Raw genomic sequence first — 12,087 nt, 5'->3', positions numbered from 1 at the left:
TGCAGCCATGCAGTTCAAATGCTCAACAGTATATTAAGTCACAGTAGCATGATACTGATAGTAAGCCCTGGCTTGTTCATACCTGCTCAAGAATGACAGCAGAGACTTTCTGTTTAGAAAAATACCATTTACAGGTCGCGGTAGGACTGTGCAAGCTGGAGAGCAGAAACACCAAAGGCTTTACCTTTCAGAAGTCAAATTGTTACCACAAGCGTTGTTCATTATTTCTTTTACACTGAATTACCTAGACTGTAAACCTGTCAAGACAGGAAGCAGCCTTTTGTAGATGGATTACTGGAGAACTCCACGACCAGTAAGAAAATAATAGTAATGTTCAGTCCCCAAACAGGTTAGGCTCTGTATCATACAGAGTTTCTTTCAAAAGCCCTTGCTACAAAGGCATTTTAACTCTGGTATTAAAAAAAAAAAAAAAGAAAAAAAAAAAGTTGAGAGGAAGGGCATGATAAAAAGCAGGCAAGGTAGTTCCACATCTCTATTTATTTACTTTTCATTCCTGTTGCTCACTAAAGGAGCCAAGCAGATCAGCCCTGATTCACTGCCTCTAGGGAAGCTCTTAAAATGCTTCATAAATTGTTCAGCTGTACCTACCTAATCATCAGATCCCATTTATTAACCTTGCACATGAATTTATAAGCTGCATTCACCCTATTATTGTTATTAAAGAACATTATTAATTATGATTGTGGTATGCCCTGAGGCGAGCACAAGACATGATCACATTGAATATTGTTTTTGAGAGCTATTACTGTGCAATTAACATTTGTTGCTGTTGTAGATTCTGCATACGGGCCTCTTCATTTATATATTGGAATAGAGCGCAACAAAACATGTCTGAGAAAGGCTTTATTCACTATTCCAGTAAAACAGGGCAGCTCCAACACAGACTTCTGATTCCAGTGCCTGGGAAGCAGTGTGCAACTTCAGAGGCATAGATCAAAGCCTGAGATAATTAGGGAAATGTTTACTCAAACTGGGATTTATTGCCACACATATGGCAAAGGTGAAAAATATTAAGGGGGTTACGTTAAAAATGTCTTTAATTAATTTATAGAGGTTAGGTCCGTCGGTGACTGCTAGTTTCTTTCTTTGACAAGCCGAGGAGACAGGGTGGGGACAGGGCAGTTGCTTGGTCTGAGTTAGGCGTTTGATGGCTGTGTTTGTGAGCGGCAGCAAACTCGGAATCCATGGGACTGGAGCTTCAGCAAAACACTTGGGCACATCTCAACTCACAGAAGGTATATCATTCCTCCCAAATTAAAAGCATTCAATTACAGGAAGGTGTCTCCTTTCCCCAGCAGTAAGATAGTTTGCAAAGCGGTCGTCTTTGCCTCCAGTCTTATTTTCCTCATGCTTGTCTCTTGTGCGTTGCTGTCTTTCCATCCAGCACCGCTCACGATCGCCCTACAGGGCTTGTGAATCCAGTCGCAGGGTGTTGGAGGAGACAGATGCCTTTCTGTGCAGAGCAGCGCCAGTGTTGCTTTCTTTTATATGTATGTGCCTTTTTTTTTTCTTTTAGTAGCAGTGTGAAACTTCTTATCCTCAGCACAGGATCTTCATCAGTGTCCTCCAACCCATTGCCATTTTACAGGTTTCTGCCAGAGCTCCCACTTGCCAGCCCACACAGCAAAGAAGTTGATATTCCTAGATTCCCTCATTGCTGTCCTCATTTCCACTCCATGCCCAATTTGCTGCTGGGTGATGCAAAGAGGGAGCTGAGCTGCGCACATTCATCCCGAGGCGCAGAGGGGGTGCGCTCGCTTTGATGTCATCTGTGCGAGGCTTTTGTTCTCCGAGTAGCAAAGTCCTCCCTGAGCATCCAGCCTCTTGTGCAACGATACAACAGGACAGTGCACTGATGGGAGCAGTAAATCCTATGCGTGGCAGAGGAAATAATGTATTGACCTGCTGTGGGATTAACGTACCTCCAGAGACTGACAGCAAGCTCAGCCTGTGAGGCTGACTTGTTCTACTTTCCGTTTCCAGCAGATACTATCCCATGTTTCCAGATGAATGATTCAGATAGAAAGAAATGTACGTGGATTTTAGAACAGTCCTAATCCGGTATATTCTTATATCCAGGATGTTACTAATTGTTACCCAGTGTCACACCTTTTTATAAGACTAAGAGATTTCGCTTTTCTGCTTGCTTTAAACATACAGTGCCTGTGGCTGTGCTGCTAAAAAGCATGATTATCTATTTCCCAAAGGCATGCAGGGAAATAGGAAGCTAGTTTTTTAAAGTGATCCCTCTGATCTTTCATTAGTAAGCGTTTAATTTACAGTAGCATCTCACATTACAAATACTTGGCTGGCTCTCTTTGTCTGCGAGCTCTCGGGGGTCAAAGGAGGCCCACAGAAGAATTTCGGGAGCGCGGTCCCCAGAGGACAGCGGGGCTGAGGTCTCTCTCTCTCCCACTTCTGCGAATGTGGCATCGTGTCTCCAGGGCAACCGGGATTCTGGCAGTCATGGGAGCAAGGGCACGGCATGGATTTCCATTCGATTCCTGCAACAGAAAAGAGATCTGAGACAAAAATCAATATGTGACTAAACTCTGAGAGTTCATTTTCACAATTAATTTTATCTAACAGAGCATTTCCTCTCTTCTCGTGCAAATTTAATTCACAACTACTGTTTGTTTTTCCAGTGTTGCCTCTTCTACACATAGCAAAAGCCTGAACATCTGGAATAAACAGGTTGCAACATAAAAATTTAGGGGGTACCTACTATGAAACCGAACAAGTGCTTTATAGGGGAACCTGAAAAGCAATGTTAGCATTTCAAGACGTATAATTTCACTTTTTATCATGTGATGCAATATTTTTAGGCAGTGATTCATAGTTCTGGTCAGATGTTTCAGTTCAAAGTGATTTTATCAATGACAACTATAGAAAGCCCTGCCTATCTGAAATAAATATCTTCACATTTCTCTTTGAGGCACCGAGCTGTATCCTAAAGGAATATTCAAGCGTATGTTGCTGCTAAAGGAAAACATTTCTGTTCTGCTTTGGTTTTCTTTTTTTGAAAGTTATAAGCTTGATTTTCCAGCACAAGAATGAATCCCAAAAAACTCAGTTGTAAAAACAAAGTTGTGACGGGTGGCTCAAATACTCTTCGTTGGTTTTAATAGGTACTTCTAGTCAGTGCTTCATAATACTAGTATTAAATAAAACAGGGTTATGCAGACAATTTTATTCTGACTCTCTGCTTTCTTCTTTATATCATCTCCGTAAAAAGCTTTCAGAGCATGGAAGGTGAGCAGAGCAAGAAGCGTGTTAGAGAGGCTCCTTTAGGCTTGCAGATGTTTCTTGCTATATATGATACTTAGATCTTTCTCAGTTCCCTCAATTACCCCGCAACTTTGATCCTCAAATTGCCCCAGCACTGAAACATCCTGTCTCACGTAACTCTGTGCTAGCAATGGCAGAAACACAGATGTAGACTTGATAGTGATCTACACATTCCAGCATTTCCTCAGCCTATCTGGTGCTGGCATAAACGGCACTGTGCTAAAAGTATTAGAATCTTAGAATCATAGAATTGCCTAGGTTGGAAGGGACCTTTCAGATCATCTAGTCCAACCATCAACCTAACACTGACAAAAACCACCACTAATCTAAACCATATCTCTAAGCACCACGTCTACCCGTCTCTTAAAAACCTCCAGGGATGGTGCCTCAACCATTTCCCTGGGCAGCCTGTGCCAACGCTTAATAACCATTTCAGTGTAAAAATCTTTCCTAATATCCAATCTAAACCTCCCCTGGTGCAACTTCAGACCATTTCCTCTTGTCCTATCGCCTGTTACTTGGGAGAAGAGACCGACCCCCATCTCTTTACAATCTCCTTTCAGGTAGTTGTATTACGCCACAATGGTGAGACATTTTGAGAAAAAACTCCTGAGCAACCCTGCCTTTACTTAGGGGCTGTAAGTCAGTAGCAATTTTTTGCTTTTCACAAAACTGGGAAAGCTAAAGATAACTTTGCACACTCTCCTTATCTAGTACGTGTCTTCATAAGAGCAACACGGTTTGGGTTTTAGAGTCTTGTCCGGTGTACAATTATATTTCTGTCATTTCCTTTAAGAATGGCTTCTTAAGAAGAGACAGACTGCATATACATTGGCCAGGAAGTGCAAAATTCAACTGACTTCTCTTCATTAGTTTATATTACTATTTAACCTAAAAGTCTGTCAGAAAACACAGGCGCTGCAAAATGGGGAAATCAGACTGGGCTAAAATGTTCTCGTAGGAGAAAGGGTAAAGACTGAGAAAAAGCTAATGGCTAGTTTCAACATCTTCTGGATGACACGCTTCAATCCGTCTTTCGGAACAACTCCTCATTTCCTGTTTTGAATATTAAGAGCAATCTGAAATAAACCATTTAAAACTGAAGAAGTGCCATTGCAAATTAAAACAAATATTGAAATCTCAACCCATGCTGAAAAGAGAGAGCCAGACTTCCACAGAGCTCATCTATTTATGTATATCTGCATGAGCCAATCCTCTTATTTCTTCAATAAATATTTCCTTCATAGATTGTAGATTGTTATGTTCCCTTCGATAAATGTTTAGCTAAGTTTTACATGCGATATTTAGCTCCATTAGTCTTTCCTAAGATGATCCTTCCGGCTCTTAATTCTCTAAATTCTGCCCTATTAATGTTAATTAGGTGATAATCAGTTTTCACTTACACAGTCTTTTAGAAGGAGAATGACATTTGAACTTTGAAGAGGGACTGTTTTTTTCTGGTAGGCTTGCAAAGTTGTGCTTCTTGGTACAAAAAAAGCTTGAAGCAGCCTCAATTGACTAACCTTGGTCTCTCTCTATTCCCTCTTTTTCAAGAGAGTCATAGTCTATTGCACTTCAATTAGGATTTATTTTAGGCTTCCTAGCTATAACTCACAATCCATCACATTGTTCCAGAAGCAATCTTCATGAAGGAGGCTCAACTCAGAAAGTGAAAAATAGCCGGCATTTTTGAGGCTGACACAGGATTTATGGTAGGAGAACATTTTTATCTTAAGCAAAAACTTTTTAAAAATCTGAGGTTGGAAAGCTGACACAAGGAGACTAAAATACGGAAATAATTTCACAGTTTTTGCAGGGCAGGGGAAAGTTTAACAATGCATGAAACCGAATATTCATCCCTTGAATTATGTTCACATCAGGACTGGATGCCGTTGTATGGACTGATTTGTACCCAGTAAACTGGGCTGAGGCTGGAAGAAAAGGGTGAGGTTGTTTTCCTGCTGTAATAAATGATATCAGAAAAGAAGGACACAGCAGCATTCCTTACAGCAAGTGAGTTAAAGAATGCTCGGCCTAATGATGAACCACTTTCTACCAAGCCAATATCTGAGACTGAAAAAACAGCCAGTCATTCCTTGGCTCTGCAGCAGTCTTGGAGGCTGTTATAAACAAACAGAAGCAGGGAACAAAAATCTCCTTTGGGATGCAGCTAGCCCGGAACATATATCCATGATGAGACACTGTTGGACAGAAGAGGGAGAAAAAGACAGCATCATGATGATGAAGACATTTCTACACCTGCTCATTAAAGATTTAGTGCAAGAAGAGTTTATCCATGTGGAAACATGGCCCCCTACCATGTTGTCCAAGCGGAGAGCAGTGCTGCCAAGCATCTTCCTATGAGTAGTTATTTGCCTCAGTTACTATCAAGTCTTCTTGTGTGGTCAGGATTTTTCTCTGGAACCTGGAGAGGTTGGAGTATTGAATTCTTATGGACATGTCCCAGTTCTCCTCTCTCTTCATCCCTAACTTAAACCCTGCTACAGGCATATCATGCACTCACAAGCTTCCGATCTACGCAAGCCGGGGGAGGACCACAGTTAATTGTGGGAGGCAGATAATGACCACTGTATATATTATCCACGTGCAGGACTCTGGGACCTCACCGAGTCCAGAATAATTGCAATGATGGGCAAATCTGCCCTCACTCACTGCAGCTGTATTTCTGGATTGAAAATATGGAAGAGAAGCTGCTTTTTGAAATTTCACTCAGCTTGGCTAACAGCCCAATTCTGCAGACTTGGAAGATTTTCTATCATAATATTTCTCTGAAGCTAGCTGTGAGAATAAATGGCATGAGGTACATTTGGCTCAAGAGCTGAGAGTTTAAAATTTTTGAAGAATCTTTTCTTGTTTGTTATGGAGCAAATCCCAAACTTCTTGCTTAGAAGTCCAGGCTCCCTGCTGCTATGGGGCCCCGTCTGAACATCTTGACTAAAAGGAAGAAGTGCCCTCCTGTGTGAATGCTTACCATTAACATTTCTACTCTCAGCCGTAGTAATTACTATGGCAGAAGTAATTTCACAGTGAGCAAGGCAGATTGACCTCCTGGTCAGTCCTAGGAGGGCAGAGAGGACAAGGGTGTTAAATATGGTGAAAAAACTCCTTACTTATATGGCAGCCACCTAAGACTCTGGGCAAGGCTGTGGTGCTGAGAAGAGGCAGATCATAAAGAGGAACGAACCAGGCATCCTGGGTTCTGCTAGAAATACATGGAATACGTCAAAGTAGATTTTTTGCCTAATACCTACTGTATATTTCACTCCAGTCTGCCCAATGGTAAATTACTGAGCATCTTGAGCGCTACTTCTTTTGCAGCAATAGAAATTTCTGGTATCCTTGATCCTATCTAGATCTTGGGGAGAAGCTCAGATGTATTGGTACTAGTAGTGGTCAGTTGAATGTCCTGTTATTACCACACTTCTCATTAGAAAGCATTAAGGAGAAACTTCTAATCTGCAGTGTTTTTATTCTTCTTTGTGAGCAATGCCACTAGTAGAGATATTAATGCCATTAGCATAGCTCACAAGATGGGCAACTCTGCAGACGTAACACAAAGATCTGGAGGGATGCTCTTCTAGATAAGTAAAATCTACAGAGCAAGAGGCCTGTAGGGTTGTGCCAAACTTCCAGGCCCTGAAAGCACCATCCCAAAATTTTAGAGCCGTGAGACACATACAAGATACTCTCAAAGCTGAGGAAGGAGAGGGGGAGATCTCTAGGAAACACTCAAAGAATGGAAATCCCATGCCTTTGCCTAAGATGTGTGGCATCTGCACCTGAGTTTGGGTCTGCCATAGGGCACCCCAAAAGCACTGTGGCTGCGATGAAAAAACAGCCCCTTTTCACAAGTCATGGGACACGGACTTCGTTTGGGAGCTGTGCTGCAAGAGCTTGTGACCCTCAGGCCTCTCAAAAGTCGTAGTTGTCTACCCTTGGCCACTGTAATGCCCTTTCACGTTCTTAGACTGGCTCCAGGTGCTGTTAGAAGGTCCACTGTGTGAAGGGCACACTTTTTTAAGGGATAGGGATGTCAGGATACATTTTTGTTCTAGAAAGAAGCACACTATGAAAAATTTCTTCTGGAAGCATTCAAAATTTCCAGACAAAGGTAAGGCCCTTTGTTTCAATAGAAATCGGTGTTGTTGCAATAACGTAGTAATTACATTCTGAGTTACCATTTTCACATATTGTCTGGTCTAGTGAACAAAGCAAACCCAACTTTGACCATTTTGTTCTCAAATTCTGTCTGAGTACACAGTTTCTACAGACCATCTCAGGATATTTTGGACAGTTTCCTACTTCCTGCCTTACCGCTGTGGGAAGCAGCATTTTTATTCTTATTTATTTGTGAAGTGAGCAGAGAGAACAATTTGAAAATGCTGTAGCATTTTTCTCCTGTCTGCAGATTGCAGTTTTCATAGGTGTGTTTTGAGTTGGAGAGTATTTAAAATTTTCAGCTTTGAGGATGATTCACAAGCAAATGTTTAGTAGAGGTCATTGCTTGAGTTTTAAATGTGTTTAATTTGGATTTAAATTCACTGATCAGCTGTGATTGATCATATCAGTCCTTTGACTGGAGGATCGTGAATTACCTTTCCCCACGTATAGCAGCTTGGGAACTGAAAATGTGGTTATGGACATGAGTTCAAAATCCTTTTGATGGGAGAATAACTGCCCACAAAAAATGAATAAAAGCTTGTGAAAACAAGAACATAAAGAGTAAAAACATTACCAAAGAGAGTGTGTTTAAATATTGAAGTGAATAATCCCAGATAATTTGCAGCGGAAAATTCTCTTTGTTTATAGAGAGCACAACACGTCCCACAAAAACAGGAGGATGGGGTATTGTTAGCCAAAAACCTAATGGTGGCCTGAGGACTTCACAGGAGAAGGGCAGTGCTGCGCCTTGTTCCCATTTGCAAAAAGAACAAAGACTGCAGGATGCAAAGGGCCATTTGCTTTCTCCCTCCATGCAGAGCCTCATCCTACTGCAGTAAGTGGAAGAGAGAACTAATAGTACACTTGATCCAAAAAGGGTTGGGGATAAAACCTCTGTTAAGATACCCAAGCTTGCCCAGTGCTGCCTCCTTCCACAGGAAACACAGAGACTTGGTGTGACCCCTTGGGTAGGTGGTGCAAATATGGCATTAGTTTTACTAAATGGGGAAAAATGAGACTATATGGGACCAAAGGCTGTTAGTTCATCTTGACTGCAAAACCTTATAATTAAGTGATCCATGCACTGGTCTTTCATCTGCCACACAGGATGTATACTCTGAAGTTCTTTGGTGCATTGGCTGAAGATTGGGGTTCATCGTTTTCCATGGGAGACCTAATTAGACTGATGGCCATGAGGGACTTGTAAAAGGACAAGAGGAGGGGAAGCTGCAAAATGAAGCATGGATTAAAAGACAAAAGCCACCTTCTGGATATTCTCCTCCTGAGTTTGGCTAGTGACCTATGGAAGAAGGAGACAACTTGGATGCTTGTAAAATAAGATCCATTTTAAACAATCTTTTCTGCCCTCAGAGGTAATCCAGGAGGATTCACAGACTGAGCTGACTGTTAGAGTTGAGGTTCTGATGAAAGCTTACCCTGATTTATCAGTTATACTGTAGGACTGCTGCACTGGAACTACTTGGGAAATTGCTTCGTACTCTTAATTTAATGAAAGAAGCTTCCTTGGTTTCCTATCACCTGCATGTCTAGATCAATATTAGCTTTTAATTCAATGTACTTCTTTGTTTGAGAGTAAAGTACTCTGCTGTGTCTTCCATTTTAGTTTTACAGTGTCCTCAGTATTCCTATCTGTTAAGACAAATGAAACCAGTTACTCCTTCAGTGTCCCTGTACATGCCTATTTTCACATTTTGGCCTGCAGAACTGACAGTGATGATTGCAATATTTTAATCACAATTGAGCATTGCCAGTGGTTCTGATCTTTTCTTACCAGAAACTCTAGCACATCACTCTGTTACATTTTCAGAGTGCTCATTTCTTTCCAACAAGTGATCACAAAGAAATCTCCCATGGCGTCTCTCTTGTTATTTCTTTCTTTAATGATGTGCACTGCAGTCTTCATTTTCCGTTATCTAGTCTTAAATTCTGATTTTTTTCAGCATATGTGGTATAAACTGAGATGATACTGGTTGTCCCTGGTGATGCTGATGGTACAATTCAAGCCACAGAAGGAACTAGACCTGGATTTTGAAGGATTGTCTGTGAGCTGGACCTGGAGAACCTGTAAGTTCATCAGTCTGTTGGGGGACATCTTCAAGAGGCCAAACTCCATACTGATTACCATAGTTTCTTAATACAAGACATTAATCCTGAATGAAAGCAAGTACTGTTAGTACATTTAGTACTTTTAGCACATTAGTACTGTTGTGGAAGAATATGGTGATATGAAAGTCTCGCATGGGAAATATTTTGAGGAGTGTAGAATTATTGGCAGAAAATGTGAAACATAGCGATGAAGTTGAAGGTCCCCAGTATCTCAGAAGAGTTTGTTTTGTGCTTGAGAATTTGTAGACAAATCCAGGAAGAAAGATTCTTGGAATTTAAAGAGAAGTCATGGAACGTACAGATTTCTCTCCTCTTTGAATAGAGGTGCCAACTCATTTGAATGCATATGCTTCCACCCATATTTTTATCACTTATTTACATGCATAGGCACACACTTGCAGCTATGCATCTGTGTTTAAAAATGCACACAAGAGCCATGTACGACTCCGAGCTTGTTTTTGTTAATATATATATATCAGGCCAGCCAGACAAATAGCGATAATATTTCTCCCGCTTGCTCATTCTTGGATGCCTCATTTACATATTTATGCAGCTCCTATTTTCTTTTTAAAATAAAGCCCTATGAAATGATCTGTCTAGGCTTTCACAAGGACACAGATCACCGAGCTTCTGAATTTTTGATTAATTCTATCCATTCCATTTTTGCAATTCTGGACTTTCTGAATGTGGGGCTGTGCCATCATTCATTTGCCTTCAGCAAAGGCACAACAGCTCCAGAATGAACTCTTAATTATGGTCAGCATTTATGTCAACACTACCCATTAGAAAACAAAAATTGATTGAACATCAGCTTTTTTATATTTATCTTGTAGAGCTGACTTACTGTACTATCATACTAAGTTACCTGACTGAAGCGGGAATGAAACAGGATGAGTTTTGCATTGTTTTTATGTGTTTATTAATTGTCTTTAAAACAACAAGCAGATCACAAAGCTGCTAGAAGACGAAGAAAATAAATGGAACTAATGAAAACAGGCTGCAACTTAAAACCCATGGGTACATTCAGAGGATTCATTACACAGTCACATAGCCGTGCAGTTGTGACCTATGTGCTCTTTCTATCTGCTTTGTACTCAGTTCTGCTGTGCTTTATATAGACTGAAAGACCTACAAGGAAAGAGTCATATCCTGGATTGTGGCACAGCCTTTGTGCTTTGCCTCCAACAGCAAAACGCATGCTTGTACCAACATCAGATTATACCGAGAGGTGTAAATCCAGCTCAGCTATCAAAGGAAGGATGAACCCAAAATAGAAAATAAATTAGTGGCCTAGCGCAAATCTTCCCACTTCAGGCACTAGTGCTGGATACAAATTTTCTGATGGAAAAAAAAAGCTTTTCTGGAAGATTTGAGCGTGAAGTACTTAATCTGAAACATCGTGGGGTTTTCTGAGTTTTCAGAGAATACACAGATGATTGTTGCCCCATGACCAGTGAACCAAGGATGGGATTTACTCCTGCCTTTATAGCCCTCCCTAATGGAGGATTATAGAGAAAGACAGAGCCAGACTAACCGCGAGTGAAAGGATCTCATGCTGCACCGAGAAAGGACAAAGCAGCTGTATCAAGGGAAATTCTGGTTGCCTGTAAGGACTTTTTTTTCCATCCCAGTGAGGGTATTGCCCAGAGAGGCAATGAAATCTCCAGCCGTGGGTATTTCAAAACTCAACTGGACGAGGACCTCAGCAACCTGATCTAACTTTGAAGTTAGCTCTGCTCCGAGTGGGCGTTGGAGCTCCAGACTAGCCTAAATCATTCTGTGTCTCCTTGACTTCAGATGGACGAAATACTGATATTTCCATTTGATTTAGTTAACCAATACTTCCTTTATAATCGGTAGAGAGAAACTGAGTGCTACTTATTTCACCCTAAACTATTTAGGTCTGATGAATTGCACCTAGAAGGGCCTCTTTCTTTCCATTGGCTACAAAAGGAGTCTAAGCGACCTGGCTCAGGTGTGGGCACCTGCATGGCAGACAAGTGCATTTAGATAAGAACAGCAGCACTTATTTCACCTCCTGAAAAGATATTTTGGCAATGGGGATCCAGAACTCACAGGCTGCTTGGCCTCAGAGGAACTTGGTGGGATGTGGGAACCATGGAAGCCTTCAGCAGATGCTCACTGAAACTCATATTCTCAGTTAGATATTCTGAATATTCATTTTTGATGTGTGTATCATGATAGATCCTGAAGGGCTCTGAAAATGTCCTTTTCTTGAACAAATTCAACTAAAACCGATGTTTTAACAATTTGGGTAAGATGGTGCGTCCTCTGAGGAGTTTCCAGTTGAGTTTCGGTCTCATTCAAACAAAAAGAGTTTTAGAACAGAGTTCTCGTGAAATTCTACTCTTTGGGGAACTCACAGTGCCCAAGTGAGGGTTGAATGCTGAAAAGAGGTTCTTGAAGCTGTTGTATTCAAAATCAAGTGAGATGATCACTCTGTTAGTG

The sequence above is a fragment of the Chroicocephalus ridibundus genome, chromosome 1 (assembly GCF_963924245.1).
Source record: "Chroicocephalus ridibundus chromosome 1, bChrRid1.1, whole genome shotgun sequence".
NCBI lineage: Eukaryota > Metazoa > Chordata > Aves > Charadriiformes > Laridae > Chroicocephalus > Chroicocephalus ridibundus.
Note: the sequence above shows the minus strand (reverse complement) of the source record.